Genomic DNA, 22254 nt, shown 5'->3' with positions numbered 1-22254 from the left:
TCGAGAAGAGCCAAGAATGGCACTTTTCGCTAAGAAACCAAGGTAGGGACCAACCATAAATAAAAGATTAATCTTTCAACTACTAGATTAAGAATTGATGCGATGATTGGTGTTTTAAATATAGTTGGAACAGAAAAATTTGCTGAATTAGATAAGGAGGCTTTGAAAAATTTAATGCCAATAAGATCAAAACAATTTTTATCCAAAACGAAATGTAGGTTGAAGAGTTTACACTTTCCATTGCATTTCTAGATTTCGTATTCAAAAATAAATCAGAAAATAAATTAAAACTAGGTTCTCAAATTAACTCTGACATACACAACCATGTTCACAAGTTATACATGCGAAACGTACTCCAAATCGCCCAAAACAAATTATTAAGTAACATGTTAGAGTTGGAAATTGAGATTATGAAGACTTGTTTTTTGTGCTGAGTTTAATTTCATGCGCAAAGTTCAAAAGTTTACTGACAATATATTAGAAATTCTAGGAGCCTCGCTATCTGCATCATTGATTCTACTACTACAACTACTTTCGACGTTTGAGCAAAAGAGACGAATAAAAAGGATAGAAAAAGACCCAGATAGTTGACACAGTCTTATGGAGGTACAGGGCATGCTTTTAACAACTCAACCACACGAGCAATTGTTTTTGTATCGTGGTCATGCTACTGGGTTACGAACCACAAGGTCCCAGGTTCTATCCTCGCTCATACCAATCAGCTACATTGGTGACCTCGCTCATCAGAATTTGCCATATTGGCGACTTCGGACGATGAACCTTCAACCTTCGTACAGCTGGGGCGCCATCTACCCACAGCAAACCAGAGCAGTCAGACTCACTTGATGCAGCAACAGCATCAGCAACCACTCACCCATACACGCTCGCCGCTACTCAAATTGGTACAGGCGCATTAGAATCAACAGCTAATACATCACCACTCAACAGCCATATCGTTCGTCTCGCCTCCGACTCACTGGAGGGAGAGTCTTGTCAATAGCTTATAAACCAGTTAACAACTACGCTACCCGAGCAATTGCTTTTGTATCATGGTTGTTACTGGACTGCGAACCCCAAGGCCCCCAGGTTCTATCCTCGCTCATCTCAATTCGCCACAAATGTGAATGTCAACCGCATAATAGTATGACCGGAAGTACGAAATCGGTGACTCAGTTGGTTTCCTCCACAGAATCGTATTTCAAACATGAATCGACATTTTCAAATATAATATGTATGCTAATAGTCCTATTGGCAATTTTATTCAACAGGATGCAATTGCTCCGGATAGTTTGCATCAATTATAAACATATAATATTCTCTTCACTCCCATACTTTAATGTATTTTATCAGTATATTATTAGCTTAGTTTTAATGGGTAGAGAAAATATTAAGAGTACACAGAACTTGAAAATCGTCCAAAGTCTTAACCAAAAATATCATGCATACTTCAACTTCATTGTCTGAATAGACCACATAGGAAACGTCAAAATCTAAATTCTAACAAATTCTGAATTGAAAATAAAATCAACCGGGGCATCATCGCAAAGCATAGATGGATTCTATATAAAACAATACTCGAAATTCTGTTCATTGAGCAATAATAGGGCACACCCATTCAAAAATACCCAACCTTCATCAATTTAGATATCGATACTCCTTTCAATCACTAGCACAAATACAATTATGTCAAAAGCAGCTCACCAGATAATGCTTAAAATTTTACCTTTGTATCTGCAGCTCCAATATGGAGCCCACCCAACATGCCATATTCAAATATTTCCTCAAATACAGCCACAATTAAACCAAGAGATGCATGGAAAAGATATCAGGGTATATAAGACTATTCACCTACTATCACTCAACCATCAAAATTCTTTAACCAAAACCGAACCTTGCTTTATGATATAAAATTACAAGAACTCTTCAAGATTGCATAAGAAACGTGGATGCTCAAAACACAGTTGAGTGGTACGGCAACTGCGCAATGTAGAAAAACACAAACACTCCAGTTGTTTGCTTTACTTAATACTCTGGCCAGAGGATAAACTTTGCTAAACGCAGTAAATACGTAGTGCAAAATGAAATGGCCAAAATCAAGTGGGAAAACTAGGTTGGTATTATTGGCTGTAAATTCAAATTAGCCTAATAGCGAGAAAAGTTATCCACAATCTTTCTAACTTGTCAAAAAACGCTGCATCGAGAAAGCGTCTGATATTAGAAATACTGTAAAGGAGAAAAGTGGCTACTAGATAAAGCAGACTACGTAGGATTCCACTAACAATAAAGTCAAAGTCTTTCATCGAAACTCTGAAGAATCAGTCTAGGTAACTTATATACTGTAATGTGCGCCGAACTGGCGAGAGTATCAAAAGTCGGTCCAATGAATTATACAGGACATTAAGTGTGATTTGCTCCCTCCCACTTCAAAAGATCTGGTGCATACTCATTTTTGCATTGAAAATTTTGGAACACTTCACCGTAGTCCTGAATGCATTCATATTATCTTAGCATCTGAAGTATCAAACCTCATAAAATAATGGTTTTGACAAGCTGTATCCAACAACCTCAAAGAAATAGATTTCCAAGATACTGAAATCTAATAATTTAGTCTCCCTCATACGCTGAAGGTGAATTCAACAGATTTCATCCCTCGTTTCCTTCAAGATAACTAAATAGTCTCAGTAGAACAGATACAATTGTGTTCTACTTGGGCTAGAGAACTGCATTTGAACAATTGTTCATTGTCTTCTTTGATCCATTGGGACTTTAGAATTTATCAGACTTATAAGTAAATGAATAAGCTTTTAAAACATTGTGCATATAAAGCATAATTTTTATCAATGTATATGAATACAAATTCTCTCAAAATCTAAATATTTTACAAGATAGATTCTTAATTTTTAACGATTACACAAAAGTAAAAGGTTCAATTTTTTTTTGAATAGCATAAGGAGTTGCATTCTTTCTAAGTTATTAGTGTTTAAGTAATTTAATTATGAAATTAGTATTCTCAATTTAGTTTCATTGCCAATTAGTAACTGGTATCGACACAGTCGCTAGAGCATTTTACCCGTATTTCTTAAGCATTTTTTCTGCAAGCAAATTATGAAAAAAACTAAAAATTCTTAAATTAGACATTTTCATTACCATTCTAACATTCAGTATACTTTATTGCTTTCCATTTGATATAAAAGAATTCTGATACCAACTGCGTTGTCTGCAATAGACATCAGGGAGGAAATATGGTTAGAAATGAAATAAACATGGGTTTATCTCAAAATGTTGGACGATTTTGTATCAAATTTCAGATTTGAATTTCGGTACTATTCATCTTCTAAAATATAAGCCCTTAATATCAAAAGATGTTTCTAATTTAATAAAACTAATTTAATAAAATTAATGCACTTTATTTTGACTAATTTAATTTCACCAGAAGTTTTTGATAAAGAATAAATATTTGAGAAAATACTTGAACAGGATTTTAAGATTTACTCTAATCCCCTACATATTCAGGATAGTTAAGGTGCATTCTATTGGATTATCAATTTCTTACTCTATCAGACAAAAATGGGACAGACTTATAAAAAAGACGAGTGAGGGTGACAAGGGTAAGGGGAAAATTTATGAATGTTTCGTTATAAATTTTCGTTTTGAAGGTTCATTCTTAACTAGAAAAGCAATACTTTCCTGACAGAAGAGAACTAGGTTAAGCGCAGCTGCAAGACATCCAAGACATAGAAATAGCTCTTATATTTACTCAAAAATAAACAAATGGTTACGCTAATGTCTTCGGGTCAAGCTTATTTTAAATGATAAAGAACTCATTATTTCACAAAAAGGGTTCTTTCTAGATTTTATTAAATTATATTCCTATATTTTCACACGCAACTCTTAAACGTTTTACTTCACTCTCTTGTCATTAATGAAAATTAAAGAATTTATATTTTAACCAAAGCTAATCTTGAGAATCTTATTATTTTTAGTTTTAGTTTACTAATTATAACTCAATATTTACCATTTGTACTCAATGAATTGTCTTCATTTTATAAGCGCGTGAAAATCTTTTCCCCATTTCAAACATTAACCAATTTTCCTAACGAAATATCTAAATTTCTTTCAAGAGAAAGGATTTCCAAGGCTTTCACGGGTACAAAAATTAGCATTGTACAAGAGAAATTACATGGATGAAATTACAAATAGTTGAAAAGAATTAAGTATTTATGAATAAAGAGCTTTTCGACCAAAGAGTGTATAAATGTAGGTGAAAAGCTTTGTAAATAAAATGTTACTAAATTGATTGGGGGCGGAATTAAAATTTTAGCTACTGGCAAGTGCATAAGAGGGGGAGGGGAGGCTTCAAAACTTAAATTTCGAGATACAAAATACAGAACGGAATCATTCGAAAGATACGCAGATAAAATTTTTACTTGAAATGTTAAGCTCAGATATTCTCATTTCCGGTAGCATAACAAAACTATTCTTAAAAGTTCAAATTTTAAAAACGAATTGTAGTAAAAGGTATCCTTTTAGGAATAAATCGAGTTTAACTGCAAAATATTAAATAATTATTTTACACAAGAAATAAATTTTATTCGACCACTTGTATTCCAAAGGCAATTGAGAAGGCAAAACAAACTATTAATTAAAATTCTTTTCGAAACTGCTTTTATATACTAATAACTCAACAGATTTTAAAAAAAAAATTATAGTCGAGAAAATTCTTTTAAGTTCGTTTCCAGGATAAAAAAATTATTCGCTTATTAAGACAAGAAATATTCGCTTCTGGTTCAACTATTCTATGACATTACTGCACTTAACAGAATTAGTTAAAAATTGTAAATATTTTAATTTTAATTGATATACAATTAATTATCCAAAACATTTTGATAATGTTGGCCAGACATTATCAAAATGTCTTGCTACCCTCACGCTATAGATAAAAAGGTGACCGATTAATTCGCTAGCAAAATTAATCGGTTCTATCCTGCTTAACCGGACGGGACAGAACACCTTTAGAAACAGATGTTACAGCTAAAATGCTACCAATAAAAGTTTAAATCTTCCTGTTTAATATAGAAAAACTGCAAGTGGATCTGCCGTTTATATTAGAACTTCATTTAAGAAGATTATATTTTCCAATTCAATTTCGACTTTATGAGGATAATTTTGAAACACGAGTTGCATTCTAGCAAGTTTCCATTGAAATACAAAAGAACGGCCATATAAAACTTAAAAAAGCGCGAGCCCTATTGGATTACAAATACACTCAGTTTAAGAAGCTTCTTTCAAAAAATTAATGCCTGTAGTTAAAAAATTTAAAAAACGTTAATTAAATCTCCTGTAAGCAAGACCAGAAATGGAAATCTGAGCTGATTTTTAACAACCGACCATAGATGAATCTATTCGAAAATTTTGAAATTATCAAATTTTAATTTAAACCTACATGAAATCTTACTAGGAATGACATTAAAATTTTACATTTAAAATAATAATAATAATAATAATAATAATAATGAATGACGACTCCTTCATGACATTAAATCTACATGCAAAAAGTATTTAGGAAATGTTTTGCTAGCATTTTTCTAATAGAATTCATACATCTAAACCAGCGTTAGAATAAATACAAGGCAATAAATTCAGTTTGAAGGCTTTAACCTTTATATATCATATTTAAACAATCTTATCTAATAATTGCAAGACGAATTTCAGATCCATAAAATTACTTGCCTAATCAAATTAAATGCTTTTGAGGAAAAATTAAACCAAAATAAAATTGAAACTTCAAATTTGAAAATCAAAATTGATACCAGTTCTTGAGGTATTTACTTGAAAACGATTGAACTCAAAATATTTCAAAACTAGAAACTGTCTTCATTTTGAGAGCATTTCTTTAATCTTGGATTTAATACTTACGATAAGTAATGTACTTGCCAGGTTCTTTATCTGAAATTACTCAGTCCCCTACGGAAGTAATAGAATTACACTAAAAACTTAAATTCATAAATTTAAATTGGGAGTAATATTTACCTTTGGGAGGTTTACCAGAGATAAAACTGACATTTCGTCACTGACTTACCAGATATCTATACAAACTTGATCGGAAAAATGCTTCAGTTTTATTTCAGAACTAGAAACCTTTAATATTTTGGATATTTAGAAAATGTTCATGCGCAAATGCGAAAGGCTTTCTCTTGTAAAGTTTGTTCGCAAACTCTACATAAATTGAATAATTCTTAGTAAACTTAATACCCATCTTTTAAAACTTTATATTATTGCCGACAAGAAACCTATAATTACTAAACACCGCTCATCAATTTGACCTTATCAATGGAAAGAATTGCACACATCCAGTTTAGTACAGTTTAAACGCACGCCATACAATTCTTGATAGAGACTAAACATCGGGGCCATTTTCTGATTAATACGGCGAAATATTCCTCCATTGAATTAGAATATATAATATTTTGTCCTTGCTATTACCCGCTTAGTCAATTTCAACTAACGTATAAAATCCGAATAGCCAATTTGACAATATATTGGATGGCATACATTGTTTTAGACGATTATTTACCTAACATTTGTTTGTCAAGAAAACCGTTTCGTTGTTAGAGGGTTTTAACTATAAAAGCTGATCTTCAATATAATATACTGCCTGATTATTTGAATAAATTTTACATCAATTTTAAATAAATCAATATTTTTTAAGATTATATATCTATTCTATGCAGACAGTTCTGGTTTATTGAACTCATCCACATTTTACTTAATTACTATTGCCTGCAGAGTTTCAAAACCCAAATTATAGTGTTATCATTCAGTCTTTAAAATTCATTTGAAATCAGCTTAAATGACAACTATACAAATAAGAAATTAGAAACGTAATTTCGACAGCAATTTGACTCTGAAAAAATACTGACAAGTTTTAGATTTGCAAGTTTTAGAATTTAAAAACGCGAAGGAATTCGGCGAGATGTTCGCCAACATGAAAGCAAGAAAATTTTCTTAATGCTTTGCAATCAATGGATGCTTACATATCTACACATCACGGTTAAAGTAGATATTCCGTTTTTTTTTTTATTCCTTTGAATATTCGCATACAGAAAGATTTTGAAAAAATTTTCCTCACCGGCTGAAAGGAGTTTCGATTATGATGATGATCAGGCATCATGATCAAAACATCCCTTCTTAAAAAGCAGAAAGTTACCGATTGGCTCGCTAGCAAAGCTTCACGGCACTTTCTTCTGATAAACCAGAAATTAATGGAAAGCTGATTTGTCTCCTATACGGAAAAACCTCAAAACGTGTTCAGCATTCATTAAGATATCTTTATGCTTTAATATCGTCTTTATACCAATGAATTTCAGTTCGAGATTTAGTGCTAGTATTTTTCCTCATTTTGAATACCGATTAAGATAGAAGGTGGATATTTTGCAACTGAAGAGTAAAGTAAATTATTCTGAAGATTTATGTTTAAAAGCGTTTTTATAAAACACGTTCTAATAGGCAATTCGCATATTAAAGAAGCGTAAGAATCGACTAAATACGGAACTTGACATGGCTAAATTTTCTACTCGTAGTCCTGCAGTAAACTAAGGTATAAAAGGAAATATCAAGAATATTTCTCAAAAACATTTCAGGTGAAGTATTAATTGGAAATATTTGCCTCAGGGAATGCTTAAAATTAAATTCTGTTTAAAAGCAATACATTGTATTAATAGCCATTAAAGCTTCTTTAAAAATCCTTGAATAATTTTCTTATTAGGGGATTTAAATCAGATAATTTTCAAAAGAAAATTTAGCGAACTGTTCTGCACTTTTGATAAACTGATTTCAAATTTTGAATACGCGCTTGAAGATCGAAATATTTACCGGATAATAAATCATTGTGAATGTCGTTCTTTTATAATGATATACATCTGATTCGATTATATAGGGAAGCAAGACGGATTAAGAAAATTAACGGGACATATTAATGAGAAACTTTCAAACTCAAAAATGATAAATTACCTTACCCAAGAAATTCCCCAATTATGACTGTAGAAAACTGGATATGCACAATTTCTCGATTTTTTAGAGGATTCCTACAGTAAAAAAGTGATGCCAAATGGAAAAATGTTGGTTTTAAGATTCGAGGAATTTCTTAAAATGGTTAATTTTACAGTTCAATTTTTTAATTTTACCGTTAATTTTTTTAATTCAAATTAAGCTTAGAAACGATTCAATTCTATTGTAAACTTTAATTATCAGTTACATCACATACATTATCTCACTTTCCGAATAATCTTTACAATCTATATAATGAATTCCTAATATCTTTTAAGTTCCTCTTAAAAAGAAAAGTTCCTAAGGGGAGAAATAAAATTGTAAAAGGGTAAAATTTGTAATCCTCTCGACTACCTATAAAATGGCCCGTTCTTACTTTTCTAGTATAGCATTATTCCTAATAATAAGACATGGGATGAATGTTGGGAAAGTGAAGATTTTTTGTCTGGAAGTGGAAGAAATCCCAGAATCCAATTATTCCTAAGCAGTCCTATTTTAATGGCTTCATGTGCCAAGTCAACGAGCCTATTTAGTTGGAAAAAGTAACTGCGCTGATTAAAAAGAATGTTGAAACCTTACATATTAAATAGTTGCAGCAAATAATCATATTTCTTAATATTGATTTTTGTATCGGTGAATTATCTTATTCTTAACAGAATTCAAGGAATAGTAGCAATCTATTTAAAATGAACACTCCTAAAAAAGAGGAAACCTTGAAAAATTTAAAGTTCCAACGGATGCATGTCTAAAACTTATAATAAAGCAATAATTTATTTGCAGATATTACGTTCCATGTCTAACTATCAATACAAGAATTCCTCAAACACTCGTTCAACGAAGCTCACCCGAGTCACTTGCAAAATTTATCCTACATTCGTCAAGTACGCTTAATACACGTGGAGCAAGCTTTAATCGGTCGAGACGCTGGCGGAAGGGAATTTGGGGGGAGGGGGTCGAAGTTTTACTAAGAACATTCGAAAGATGTCCACATATGCCTTAATAACTATTAACTATGCGGAGACAAATTTTGTATAACCTCTTAAGAATAGACTAATTGGGATTTTCTAAGGGATTGAAAAAATTTTATCTTGGAAACTAGGACGTTCTATTATTCTGAGGTAATGGAGCTCAAATGATTTATGAGAGGGGTAAATTTAAATGAAGAAAATTGTCGCCTAAGTGCTTGCAGATATGCTCCAAGTTTTATCAAAGATGCCCGAAATTTACCAATAAAATATTAACAATTGAATAAATTTTATTTCGAAAGTTATGCAAACTACACAAGATTTTAGCACCGTAAATAATTCAGAAACTATTGTCAATAAGGAAGTAATCTAAACAGCTACACAATTTAAGCTAGTTCCTAAATGGGAAATCTTTGAAACGGGTAAAAGATTCAAATTTATATTTTGGGCTGAAATGATCTGCAACATTATAAAATAACTACTCCTTAACAGGAGAAATTAGTTTCATCACAATATTTCACTTCCAAAGTCGTTTCACACAATTTCTATCCAATTCCGTTCGAAAAATGAATGCAATGAGAATTAAAAAACAAGAATTATTAACTAGGGCCCTTTTGATAATTTCCAAGACGAGATCGCCACGGCATAAAATTTTAAATGCTGGTTTTGAGATTATTTGCTCATGAACTCAGATTAATCTAAATCTTGATGGTTTACTTTCACTTCAATGTTTCTTACAAGGATAGTTACTTTAGAAAACGCTATCCTTGCGTCATGTTTATCATGTTTCATTAAAATTCCAAGCATAATGCATAATTAATGTTATGGTCCGTAGCATAGAAATCAATTCTCTGAAGAATTAGGGAGAATTTTTAATTTTATTTGTTGAAACATGAATGAGGTTTCATCTCAAGCTGGTCCTTCATTCAATTTCACAAAATTCTCCGTGTTCCCCGGAAATCCGATTGATATTACTTCCCTCACATTTTGCTGCAATAACCAGTATATTCTACATGGATACATATCCCTCAGATACCATATAAATGCATTAAACTAATAAGTTTTGGGAAACTAGAAGATCCAGAAAACTTATACATTTCGTTTCAGAACGATTGAATTCAAGCGTAAATTATTGATAGAATTTAGTCACCAGAAGCAAAAATATTAGCAAAGCAGACGCAACACGACGTCTTCCGAGTTCGGGAAACTAAGAAAGATTTCCAACTTAAACAGCAGAATTCAACTTGGTTTCAATAGAAGCAACCCAAAAATATTCCACCACAATAAAGACCAACTTCATCTATATCAACAGATAAAAAAGAAACAAGCCATGCAGTTAGGGATTGATAAAAATTTGGCTTTCAAAATAACAAAATCCACATTGGAATTCAATAGTAAACGTTCGACACAAACTAAGGTTACAAAATTCGTAAAGATCAGAGTAGGATGTAGGGAATATCAATTACTTGAAAGAAAATTAAAGCTACTTGACCTTTGGGTTTATTTAACCAACTGGAAGACGTATTCAGCCGAATTTCAATCGCCATAACAGTATAAACGACACCCTAAAACATTAAAGTGTTTCGTGCGATTAAGTTTTTAATTGGAACTTAATTGTGGGATTAAATATCTACGAAAACGTTAAACTGCTTCAATATCATTGAAAACAAAATCATTTACAGTGTGGTCTTAGTAAAATCTTTCCATGGTCGATGAATTTAGAATTGTTTGACTTCAGAAAGAACATCAATGAAGTTTCATCTCTGAAAATTGCAGTCTAGAGGAAATAAATAGTTCAGCATACAAATAGTATATACCGAATTACCAAGGCACCTTTCGTATATCCTAGTGTTACCGATAAGTCGACTTTAAATCTAAAGCAAAAGCAATACAAAACTTCAAATGGTTCCATTTTGAAATGACCTTTAGAAAACCTGCAAGAACAAAACCATTTTCCGACACCACATCTTATTTGCCCTGATCAGCCTTTCCTATTATAATCGGTATTCTCTTTCATGAAGTTATTGCTCAAGTTTTCCGAGAATCGGATATCGACTTCATAGAGTGGGTTTCATTAATATGGATTTAAATATCACCCAGTCTTGAATTTTACTTTTACATTATTCATTACAATATATTGCATACCAAATCCATTCAATACAATACAGTTGTATTTGTTCAATATATTACATACAAGTACATGCAAACTGAAGACATACAATACATTGCTCTTACCAAAAGTAGTCGACATTTTATAGTCAGAAACAAGAGAGTATTTGTCACAATCATTAATGATACAGTCTATATAGGCAATTCAAAACTAGACTAGCAGAATAATGGATTTGCTTCTCAACAGGTAGTTATCTAATAATTAACTGTAGAATCTTATTCCTAATCTCCATCTGAAATCTCCATTGCAGAAGGATAAACAAATCTGATGTTACCAACCATTTATTTTTTAAAGAGATCGTCACAAATTTGATAAATAAAATCTTATAAAATCTTGTATTCAATTTTTTCCATAAGTTGTGTAAAATTCCATAATGGTTGTTGCATGCTCTTCTATCTTCCTATCATGTGATTTATAAAAACTTAAGAAACAAAAATTGCAGTAGTTCTTAAAGCATTAAAACTCGTATACTAATATTAGTAAAAAGCAATTGCCCAAATTTAAGGTCATAATGGCATAGCAATAATTGTTAGAATCTAAAATATTTTTCAAAGTTTTCTTTGTAATATTTTGCTTGAGATTGTTATATAGTGTGGATGTTATCCTAACACAAGATTCTTTTGTAGCATAAAGTATGCCGTTCCGATTGTTAGAACGGAGTTGCTGCAATTATTTCAACAGATGTTGATTGTCTGCACATAAACGCTGTGTGATCATGTTTGTGGCTATTAATAGATTTAAACATCAAGAAAATGTTAAATGAATGAAATTTCATTGTTTATACATATTGCGACCTAATTAGCTCTTCATTCCTACCAAAGCACTTAAACGAATCTCCTACACAAAGGCAAATTATGAAGAATGAATCTTAATTTTATACATAACTGATACTTGATGTAGAGAAATTTAAAAGGAAATCTTGCTTAGAAATCCAGAATGTCTTCGATTTTGATACTTTTGTTTCAGTACTTGAAACATGCAGGAAATGTGACAGCCTTTGACTCCTGCTAGGCAGATTTTAAGAATAAGGCATTTCACAGAGTAGAAATTAAATGCGGATCAATCCTTTATTTATATTAACACCGACATCGTCAGAGATTGATGACTACAAGCGACAAATAAAATGCCCCACCTTGTATTCAATGTTGCGAAAACTTCTGCTCAGAATAAATACCAATACGTTCAGAAGGAGAATCATTTCACACCAAAAAATGATAAACTAAATATACAGATTCAAGTAGACTAATGACGAATTTTATTAGTTATCGGCTATTTCAATAATTTAAAATATGGAGCCAAGACCATTTCAGCATCATCTCGAAAGTAAATTCCCAGGAGATTTGCACTGAACAACCCAAAAAATTATCAAATCATGTCATTGAATAAAAACGACCATTTTTTTTCTTTTACATCTTTAAATCTAAATTTGGTCTCGAGTAATTTAATATGTATTAAAATAACTCGGGAAACTTACCCAAGTCATATGGTTCCTAAATATACAATTGAAAAACTACGTCTACGAACTTAACCTTGAAGAACTCGTACAAATAAACAGATTTGCAGTGAAAGTTAATAGCAATTAAAGATTTGTTTAATATGTATGAACTTAAATTTTCAACATCACCTTACATTAATATTTAATCAACGAACAAACTTTTCATTAGTCGATTTTAACGAGTAGTAAAATATCCTAAATTCAATTAAAATTTATTGTTTATTAATTAAAATACCTCTCCTACTGTGTTGCATGGATCTATGCAGATCAATACAACAAAAATTTAAATACAAGTTAGAAAAATTTGATGTGAAAAGTATAAATTAAACTTCTTAATACTCAATCATCTTCATACATACATAACTCCAGAAATTCCCACCCTCCCGCCAGCCGGCTGGCACCCCCTTCACCCTATTTGCCTTTAAATAAATTTAATATCCCAAATTCGTTTATTCATTCATTCCAGCATGCGCAATTTTTTTATTAATTTATCAGACAATCTCACACGCTAAGCACTTTTCATACATTCATCTCTTGCAATCCAATCCATCCATGAAGTTCAATTTCATACTTTCACATCCAAAGTACCATTTAAATTCTTTTTAAATCAAGTTAAAAATTTTGTCTATCAGTTTTTGTTAAGTTAATTTACAGAAAAATTTAATCTCAATAGAATTCTGAAGAGCTTTACGCTTTGAAATACGATTTAATTATCTAAAACCTAGTTTGCTGTGAATCAGCTTTCCGTGCTTTAACTATCAGTAAATCAGTTTTAAAATGATTTATTCTTAATCCTAAGTTCCATCTTTAATTGCTATTGTATTAGTTTCACTGTCAGCCTAGAATCTTTCCATAATGCAAAAATCGGATTTCATATAAAATGAAATTTGCAACATACATTGAAAATCTGATATCTGAAGATAAGTTAATTTTCTGAAAAGGCCAAGACTGAAAAGTATGGAGATTCTGCAAAAAGAATCCAGATGCATAATTTTTCTAGAAACGATGTTCCCTTTTTGAATTCCAAAAAGTAATGAGCTGCATCATATCATACGAGATGCAAACATTCCTTTTAGTGCTTAGAAATCTAGGTTTGATTCTTAACAATTGTGGATGTTTTTGCTATTATACGGCCATAAGGAAGGATGCATCCTTTACAATAGCAATCAGACTGTACACTGGGGTCCGAAGCGTAACGTTTAATGTAAAAGAAAATATTCCTGTAACGTTAGAAATCTCAGGATTAGCTCTAGGTATGTTTATTCCTAAACATTTATGTGGAAGTGTTTCTAAAATACCGCTTTTATAATTATTATCCATCAAGAATGTTGCATCCTACACAATAGTAACCAGACATACCACAGAAGTCCAAAGGACTGGCAGTATTTAACACTTCAGTTGTGAAATATGGGAATCTCAAAAAATTGATATATCTTACTTTTCCATGTATTTTTAATCACTTGAAGCAAGACAGTTGAACAAAATGTCAAGAAATCCAGTATCCCAATCTGCAAACATATATCATGAATTGTCTTCAGCAATAATCTATTCGAAATAATTGTGCAGAGGGATCTGAAGAAAATGAGATTCAATTTTTCATGAAATTCTGGCTGGTAGGGCGTTGGATCGGCATCTTTTGGGTTACGAGTTGGAACACCGCCGGCCGAAGACGGCGTGTACAATATGGCTGGTGCACGTATAAGTCTGCCTAAGCTACAAAGTCCACAATACCACTGGGGGAACTAGATCATAGGTGAACGTTCGGATTCAGGTCTAAATTACAGTTTGTGGATGAGTGAATGAAACGTATGAATGAAGTCCGCCCCTTGAGAAGGGCTGTAACACATAAGACATATTCTTGGCCCTAGGTGGAGTTGCTGAAACAATAGATGCTAAAGCTCGGCTTAAATCGCCGACTTCGTCAGCGAGCTTGTCGATGACAAATGCTATAAGCAACAGAGTTGACAGAAGCTACTCGAGATTACACTATCCCTTGCTAAAAGATGCACTGCGGATTGGGAAAACATCCGGCAAAGCAACAAATTGGCATAACTAATAGAAAACAGGCAATGAATAAGAAATTAAAATTCAAGTGAATGTAAAATCACCTGAAATGATTTCTCAAGAAATTGATTCAAAATAAGATTTGATAAAGAGTTTAGAACGAATAATGGACGCCATTTATTCTCAGAAAAATAATCCAATTTTGGAGGAAACTTGTTAAAACTTAGGAGGACCAAGTATTCTGGTTTTCATATGAGTAGCACCAAGAATTTCATAGATGTTCTTTGGCCGGTTGACTGTGTCAAATATTAGGTTATGTTTATTAGAGAAAATGGAAGTTAACATTTGTTTCAGAATTTGTTCCACAAGTGGGGGAATTCAAGATTTGTATGTATATCATTGTTTGGAAGACGACATTTGCTTGCGATATGCATCGAAAACTATTGACGAATAAAATGTGTCAGATCATTATATTCTAATGTTATTAAATGCGGATGTGCTTCAGTTGAATCATACACTTGCATAAGGTAAACTGATATGATTTCAGCCCATCTTCTAGAGGACATTAATGGTACAATCGAAAATGTATCTAACTACATTGTGCAAATTGGTTGATTATAGGATCTGCATTGCTTTCAAAATTTAAATACTTTAAATAATTTTCAAGTATAATTCGATTACTCAAGTTGTACAAAAATTTTAAAGAACTTCATTGTTTCAGTTAAAGTACTAACATGAATCTGATAGAAATCGAAAACTCGATATTTCTTTTGGCATATGAAAGTGACAAATACCTCAATATCGTATTATACTAGGGCTGATACAAGTAGCTGGTAAGCATCAGAAAAATGGTTGGTAAACATCACTTATCTACTTCAAACACCTTAATACATATTGATCATTCTGTTTTAACAATTGATTTTCATTTAGATTAATGAAAACTAAACTAAACTTGCCAATGTTGAACCTTCAAAGCAATCTCCATCACAGCCGATAAGAACTGACGAAGTCTAGATATAGTTGATGTCCTGATTGGGTGTTCCTATCGTGTTAATATTGGTGACATTCCGGAAAAGGCTACCGTGTGCCATAAGCTTTGAATTTCGAATATTCCACTCAGCGCAGAAGGTTGATGGTAAACCTAAAAAATATACAATAGAATAAATAAACATGTCAATTCATTAGGCATTAAAAATTTCCACTTATTAAAGTCATTAAGAAGTAACATTTTTATAAAATTTAAGCACATTAAGCATTGATATTTCGCATTTTATTGGGACTTTTTGGCAATGTATATTTAAAAACTTTCAAGTTGTCCAAGATTGCCATCTTTAAATAATGGCAGAGCAAGTTAGTTGAACATCCAGCATTTGATACGTGTCTAGTATTAAAATCGAATCCATTTTGAAAGACACTGTCTAACCAATAACTTGGCTGCAGATCTATTTAATTTCCATGGCAGCCGTAGCTGGAGGATGATCATTCACAAAAAAGAACTTTTTAAACCAATTCAGGAGGCGGAATAACCAATTTACTTTCGAGTACTTTTAAATTTCAAGCCTTAAATCAACTTGACGAAGAATTTTGGTAATAACTTTCGGTAGCCATAAATCTCAATTGTATGAACCCTTCTCGATATCATTTTTACTATAAAATTTAGACTAATACATTTGAAAATGTTCAGTTTTAATTGGTACTTTTACTTAGATTAAACGTCAAATTGCTAAATCCGATGCATAATGCGAGTGAACTGCAAAATTCGATGCCATGCGAAAAGCATTGCATGCTGAAAAAATTCCCCAGAACGTTCTAGAAACTTCAGATTAATATTAAATTTCGAAAACCTGTTAGTTTAGTTTCCAGGAAGCTTAAAGATTAGAAACATTTATAGCAAACGATTACGTAATTGATAATTAACACCCTCATTTAAATTTCTAAAGTGCCCCCGCTGAAATATTAAAAATCAAATTTATTTAAACGCAATATGCCAAAACTAGTACTAAATTCACATACCGGCAATTAACTTTCAATACCGGCAATTAACCGGTAAGTACTTTCTTCACACTTAAAAGTACTTACCATTTTCAGCGTCTTGTTTGAGGAAATTCTGCATACTTGGTAATAGCCTTTTCATGGTGATGTCTGCATTTATGTGTATCGTGTCTGAATCCTGCATCACGAGGACCTCAATTCAAGGATTTCTTATCGTAGTCCGTTTCTTATAAGGGACAAACCATAGGGTGAATTCTGAAAAAGGTATGGAATATACAAATGCAGCAATTCATGCGAATAGTTAATTTTTAAAATATGAAACATTCACGTTACAGCGAATTTTTTAAGACAAGGCTTACTTTTTGAATCAACACAAAAAATTTAATGAATATATGGAAAACAGGAAAAATATTTTGATGAAAGCTTCATCACATACTAAAGATGTAAATTTAACTGGCAAGAACAGATCCGATCACCTTAGCGCCATTCAGTTATTCAATTTATAAAAGAAAGTAGGATGACATATTCGTAGTTTTAAGATTTCATACACTTGTTAATGCGATAAAACAATAAAATTGTAATCCAAATCACTTCCAAACTCATTCTAATCAAAAAGACCAGGAAAATAAACTAATGAAACCAAGCATTAAAAATATATTATAAAATATTTCTAATTCGCAATATTTATTGGAACACTTGATCTCTTCAATTACAACAGCGCTTCTTACAAGTGCATACATTTACCGAGTTTTCAACATTTAAATCTGCAATTATAGTATTAATATAAAACGCAAAAATCACTTGGAAACTGAACAATATCTCAAATACGCTTTACCTTATAAATGAGATAATAAATGCCCTAATTAGGATGCGTCATCCAATTAGACCTTTAAATTCATTGGTAAAAGGGTTAATCATTGGTTGAACATTTTTCCCAAACGAAATTATCCAAGGTTCAGAACTATAGATTCGACACCTTTTCAAAATCATTGAAAGAAGTCAACTCGTCTGCCTAGCAAGAAGGCAGAACAACAATTTTCTAATTGGGAACTTTTCTTCTCCATTTCAAAACATTTCGTTTCAGGAATTTTCCAAGTTAAATGTAGAACTACACGACAAAGATTAAAACTCAAAGCTTTCATAAATCTCAAGATATTACTTATCAAATATTTCATTAAGAAATCTTCAAAAACGTAAACTTCAAAATTTTACATGTATTTGTTACGGATACTATGACATTTAATACCCTTTATCAATTAAGATTTTTTTATACATTAGCTGACGATCATTATATTTCAATATTAAAACACTGAAGTTAGTTAATTTAAGCTTAAAACATCAAGACTATCCAAATTCTTCAAAAATTCCATAACAATTAGCAAGAAATACAATGAATGCAAATGACAAACCAATCCATGAACACAAATCGAATTACTTTTAAAAATAAAATTACTCACCATGCGTGGAAAAGAGAATTTCTTTCATTCAGGCAAAGTTAAAGTTACCTATTTTTTCATTCATAATAAATCTGAATATTTTAAAACTTTCAACCATAATATTCTTTTCCAATTTGTTGTCAGGAATAATTCTTGAAGCATCAAACTGAATCGAAATATTGAACCCAAAGCAGGCCATCAATATCGTTCATTACAAACAACGGCATTAAACCAAACATGTCATCACTCTGAGAATTGTTTATATAGGGTTGCAACAAATGCCCGCGCAACTTAAGACGAACGTATTTGAATATGCAACACATCTTCTTCACATACATGACTGGAAAAATAAGTAGAAAGGAAATCGGAGGCTCATATGGACGAAGAAGTTTTATTTGTTATTATTATTTGTTTATACGTGATCCATTATAGCAGAGCTAACCATAGATTTAAATAATTTATCAGTAATTATATATTATTAAATGTCATTTACTTCCACAGCTTATTTTTCATCATCGAAAATCAATATACCTCAGTAACGCGCTGTTTGGATGTTGAACGGTTTTTATTATGCAATAAAGAACAAAGTTTTGACTAGAATAGAGCCTAATTTTTAAGTTTTCCAGTCGATGTTTTCCAAATGAAAGTATTTTGGGTTTCGGCATATTTACTCTTAAAAATGAAGATCACGAAGAGCGCGAATAAATGGTGCTTCGATGTCTGAGTGATGCGCATGTTAGCTGTCATATTTGCGCAATTCGAATCATCTTTCTGATTAAATGGTCCTTCCTTTCTTTGATGTTTCTTAACTTCAATAGAAAAGAAATCATCTAATTAGATAGTAAGTGTGATGATAAAGTGGTCATTATACTGTCGCAGTATCCTTTTGTGGGATAAACTGCGCCAAGTAAGTGTGAACTATCAAAAAATCAAGTGACAGCCAACATTGTAAGCCACAAACAAATTCTGGAAAATGATTCCGAATTCTATTTGCAGACTGATATTTGTACGATTTTCTAACATAAGTAATATATCTCAAAGCTCACAAAATGACCAAGATATTGGCTGTTTGGATGGCTTAGTGGTTATAACGCTGACTTCATATATCACAATTGCCGGTTCGATTTCTCAATAAATTCTATAAAATATGACTAAGAGTCTATAAATTTGCTTATTAATTATTATTAGCTAAATGCTGAATTAGCTTATTTTACGCAAATTAGGATACGTTTCATCAAAATATAAGTTAAGCAAATATAATATTACACCAAAAAATTTGCTTTTATACAAACTGTTTAAATGAAATTTCATTACCTCAAGATGTATACATTTTGGGGGTTTCTGGAAATTAAGATCATTTGAAAAAAAAAATCTGTTGATTCAGTTTACCTTACGTTTGTGGAATTTCTTGCAATAATACTGATAAAGAAGGTACATTAAACATTAAACAATATATTTATGTCTATGCATCCACATTATTATATTATTATCTCTCCAACTCGACGCTCCAGAATGTTTGAGGATTGCTTTGATCAAGATCTCCACGGGGGGGGGGGCACCTCAAAAATAATGATTAGGAGCTTCCGATATGGCGGTTGTTTCTCGCTACCCTGGTGGATACAGAAATAGAGGAAGTTGGTTACTTCCTGTCGATTAAGGGATGTTCTTCGCACTGGATGGGTTGTACCGTGGCCGGTGATGGCCCTTAGGATTCACCCTTAGTTGCAGCCATTGCTGTAGCGAAGGTTTAGTTAGTGAGATCTAATCGGAATGCCTTAATTAGGCGCGGCAGATTAAGCACTGTGATTACCTCTTAAAGACTGAGGACTTTTTTCTAATTTCACCACTGCATAAAGATATGATCGCTGATCAGATATTCTTTCCACAGAATTTCGTTTCTTGGCTTTGTTAAAAAGCGCCATTTTATACAGCTAAAAAGGGTAGGCATAATTGCATGCAAATGTAATGTTAATGCTTCTACAAGGATTCTCCAATAATTTCATAAATTTATAATAACATTGAAAAATCCTTCTACAAGGATTCTTCAATAATTTCATAAATTTATAATATTATTAAAATAAACTAAATGAATGATCTGCAGAATTTAAAAACTGTCCTTAAATTCAAAATGTTCTATATTTTTTATTACAAATATTGTATTGAATATTGTAATTGGAATCATTCACTACATTTTGAAATAACATTTAAGTGCCTCTATTCAAAACATTCATTAATGAGAAAACTTTTCGACGTCATTCGTCATTAATTATTCACTCTAATGAGAAGTAATGAATGGAAAATTAAACTATGCTGTTTTGTTCGTCTCTAATAATTTTTCTGGCGAGCTGAATATTTTGAAATATTATCAGAAATATATTGCTGAAACTTTTAATTATTTGCATTTTATGAGTTAAATTAATTATTAAGTAAGTATGAGTTAATTAGTTATTAATTAATATTATGAGTATCATTAATGACTCTTTTTCTAAATAAAAAATAAACATTTTTTCGAGATATGTATCCAGATTTGTAAAGAGAGAAAATAAAATAATTAGATTTTTGAATACCTAGATTGTATTAAATTAGGCTTATACACTTTTTTTGTTTTTCTGTGCAAGCATGGAACTGTCGATTCATTTATTCATTCAGGCCCTTTTAAATGCTATTTTTCAGGAATCAACAGATGTTTTTTTATCTATTTTGAGTAATTCATGTTCTAAGACAATTTTCAATTTCAAATATGTCTCGTACATTTATTTCAAATGGCAGTTTTTTTCTTGTAGATTTTCTTTATTTTAACACTTATCAAATGCCTAAAACATTTTGGTGTATCCTCATCAAACACTTAAGAAGATAAGTTCACAAAATGATAAAAAGACGAATATGGACTAGCAAAATCAGGTGATATAAAACAATAAAAAAATTGGCATCCATGATATTTAATTTTATTTAGATGAAGAAAACTATTAAAGTTTTACTCAATTTATTCATGAAACAATATTTAGTGTGTGAATATTAAAGCAAAATATTGGAACAATAAAATGATATGCATACTCAAAATCCAAATCATTGCGGTTTTTCCACCCCACTGATATTTTCCCACCCCCTTTTTTGTCCTATTGTATGTAAATAATCCACAGCCTATAAAAGTTTTAGAAGCATATTGTCCACAAAAAAAACTATTTATTAAAATTAAACTTGCATTTTTTATTTTAAAAAAATCAAAAATAAGTTGCAAATAGAAAACTAACCAAGTTTTTTAAAACAACTTCTCTATTATTTAAATTTTTAAAATCAGTAAGAAAAAAAAATCTATATCTTCCTGCACACCTTTTCACTTTAAAGCTAATCATTGACTTTGGGAAATTCTTAGTTAAGTGATTCAGAATTAATTTATTCACAGTAACATTTTTGCTCTCTTATCTGAAGGATGCAAAAATTGATTGTGATCGAATTTAAGCTAAAAAAACCTACCAGTATAAGTAAAAACTCTATTATGCAGATTTTAACAAATTATATTTTTGAAGTTTTAAAAGATTACACATTAAAAAGTAAAAATAGAACTCTATCGGGTCATTCCAAAAAATTGAATTAATCGTTAACCTATCCAAAAGGGGAAATGTTCCAGTTTATAAAAGTTTATTTTCTAAATAAATATTTTATGTTATTTATCTTACTTCGCGCATGAAAATAATTTTGTTACAGGGACGAACAACAAACTTCCATCTGGGGTGTAATATTTCTCTTCGGGTTAAAAAGAATGACCAGACATATAAGTCGTTGCATAATTTGAGAGGGGGTTTTAGAATAACCGCTTTATCTCCTACGAAAGTTGTAAGTGAAAAATAAGTTTATACATATGGGCTTCAAATTTAATTCCCTCATTTCATTTAAATTTAATTCCTTCGTGATTTTTCAAAAGATTCTTTAAGGTGAATAAACATTTTTGTTGACTATCTTATTTAGTTTCTGTAAACCTTTAATAAAATTATTATTTTGTATTAAAAGCCATGGTTGAATTTCTGCTTTTTGATGGCTATTTATACGGTAATTATTCAATTTTCACGCTCAAAATTAGGAGTTTTGCCCCAAAAAAGAATTTTTGAAGCTTCATACCAAATCATTAGTATACCTTATCGAAACTAA

The 22254-nt window shown here is 31.3% G+C and overlaps 1 long non-coding RNA gene across 1 annotated transcript; it reads right to left on the bottom strand.

Moving 5' to 3' along the window:
- Positions 1-13293: 13293 nt before the first annotated feature.
- LOC129984499 (uncharacterized) lies at positions 13294-18269 on the bottom strand. The gene is made up of 3 exons (XR_008785497.1): positions 18130-18269; positions 16760-16927; positions 13294-15821 (listed from the first exon to the last, which is right to left on the bottom strand). It is a non-coding gene; the product is annotated as an uncharacterized LOC129984499 (long non-coding RNA).
- Positions 18270-22254: the final 3985 nt, after the last annotated feature.

The sequence above is a fragment of the Argiope bruennichi genome, chromosome 9 (genome assembly GCF_947563725.1).
Source record: "Argiope bruennichi chromosome 9, qqArgBrue1.1, whole genome shotgun sequence".
Lineage (NCBI taxonomy): Eukaryota > Metazoa > Arthropoda > Arachnida > Araneae > Araneidae > Argiope > Argiope bruennichi.
This window is presented reverse-complemented; position numbering and strand designations above follow the sequence as displayed.